This window comes from Frankliniella occidentalis, unplaced genomic scaffold, assembly GCF_000697945.3.
Source record: "Frankliniella occidentalis isolate FOCC.00 unplaced genomic scaffold, Focc_3.1 Scaffold157, whole genome shotgun sequence".
Lineage (NCBI taxonomy): Eukaryota > Metazoa > Arthropoda > Insecta > Thysanoptera > Thripidae > Frankliniella > Frankliniella occidentalis.
Window position 1 is genome coordinate 216,263 of NW_026267283.1, and position 2,279 is coordinate 218,541.

General features: G+C 61.6%; 1 protein-coding gene across 11 annotated transcripts in view; it reads right to left on the bottom strand.

Annotated features, from left to right (window-relative positions):
- LOC113204762 (protein alan shepard) overlaps positions 1–2,279 on the bottom strand; it is a 95,075-nt gene that overhangs the window by 43,431 nt on the left and 49,365 nt on the right. The window lies entirely within an intron of this gene.

Genomic DNA, 2,279 nt, shown 5'->3' on the forward strand with positions numbered 1-2,279 from the left:
CCCGCCCCGCCCCGCCCCGCCACACCGCGCCGGCCAGAGTCCAAACGGGACCGAAGTCCAGACCAAAGAGACCAGCAGACCAGACCAGAGACCCGCAGAAAGGTTCTTTCCCACCGCCGCAGGGGCGGGGCGGGGAGCGCGGGCGGCGTGGGGGAGCGGGCGACGGGAGCAGGCAGGAGGGACAGGGACGGGCGACAATGCAGTGCGAAATGAGATCCCCATGACCGCATTCCGCGGGCAAACTCGCCCCCTATCGACGCCCCGCCCCTGCCACCACCCCCGCCACCGCCACCACCCCGCCTTCCGGGCATCCAGACGCACATCATGCGGCATAGAGGCGTCGAAATGACGACGGCGGCAGCGCGACGATCGGCGCGCATAGCAAATAACGATGAGAAAGACGCGGGTCGGTTGTACCCCATTCCCCCCATCCCCTCTCCCTCTGCCATGCCATTCTTCATGGCGCGCAGGCAGCTCTGGGACGTTATTCAAATGCAGGCGGGGGCTGGGCCGACGGTCATGGAGCGAGGCGAGAGGGGAACGAGAGCACACCCACAGCCCCCCGCCTGAAAGTGGTGGTGGTGGTGCAGTCCGCGGTGCACAAAAAGGGGTGCCCGGGGTGCCGCAGCACCGCAGCACCGCACGGCCAGGCCGCGCTCGCTGCCCCCGCCCGCGGTACACGCCCGTCCAACCGCGCCACCCCCGCTGCTAGGCCTACGGTAGCGCAGATGAGGGTTTAAATGTAATCGCACGAGCCCAGCAGACGTACCCCCGCCCCGCTCCACTCCTCTCCCTCGCGGTTGTGCCCCTTCCCCCTGCACACAGCTTTTCCTCGTCTTCCCTTCCCCCTCCTCCTCCTCCTCCGTCCGCCTCGGTTGGCGGCTAACCGGATTAAAGACTTTAGCGAAACATCTGTATCATGTTTAATTTAATAAAGCCCTGTGCCGTACACGGCCGCCCCCGGCACGGCCCACCTGCACCCCCGCTGAGCCGCGCTAGGCCCCCCGCCAGGCCCCCGGCCAAATGATGACAAGTTGCGCGCCCGAGCGGCTCGCCCGGCCCAACGGCCCGAGAGAAAAAAGTAATCGCGTTCCGTTCCAGCAGGTGGAAAGGCGCTGGAGCAGGGGGCGGCGGCAGGCTCGCTCACCGCTGATCCCAGGAGTCAGGAGGAGTTTTACTCGGTTGCGGGCGAACACTTTCGGAGCTCAATATTTTTCACAAGAGTATTGTCAAATATATTGACGAGAATTCACATTTTGGCATACATTCACAGGACCGAGTGTAAAGGCCAGTGTTCCGGATTTGCATACGCAAGGGGCTATGGCACCTTACGGGAAGATCGGGTAGGCACGCCCGCAACACTCTGGTGTATTCCTTTCCAGACGATACACGAAACTTTGAAGGTTGTGGGCCCATCGCGGTGACCGTGGGTCGGGGGTTTGCTGGGGGTGGGCTGGAGGTGAGGTGGGCTCGGGTGGGCTGGGAGTAAGGGGCTGGAGGTAGGAGGTAGGCATAGGGTGAGCTGAATGTGGGCTTAAGGTGGGTTGGATATGAGTTGAAAATAGGCTATGGAGGTGGGTTGGAGGTGGAGAAGAGGTGGGTTGGAGGAGGGGTGGACTGAGGTGGCGGGGGTGGGTCAGACGTGGCGGAGGCCGAGCCACTGATCATCCCCGAGCGCGATGCGGGATGGGCTATGCATGCGGCGGGCGGATAAGGAGGCGAAGGGCCGCCGAGAGAGACGGGGTGAGAGCGAGACAGAGAGAGAGAGAGAGCTAGAGCGCTCATTCAACTTCGTAGAGCAGTTTGTGGGACCCAGAGAGGGTCGCATATCTTCCTCATATCTTGCTCGTTCCAGACGTTTAAAGAGGAACTTTAAATGGCACAATCCACGAGCTCCACAAAAACATTAAGCGCGAATGACGAACGAATTAGAACACCCATAGAGAAGGAGCAATCGGTCGTCCACGCCTACCGACCCGTGCACCACAACCTCTCCCGACTACCTTACAAGCTCTTAAAGCTCCGGGCCCCGCTCTCCGCTCCAGGAGAGAAAGCCCTGCACCCTGGATTTTTCTCCAGGACGCTCCATCAGCAGCGGAAGCGCGCTGCTGTGCCGTGCGCAGTATACTGCGTATAGCGGGACCCGCGCGCCGCTAAGAGAGAACGGCAGCCGCTTTTACGACCCAAAAGATGACGATGATGATACTATATATTACTCCGGCAAGCGAAACGAAATTGAATCGGCACGGACTGCTGGAGACTCGCGCATTCAAGGAGAC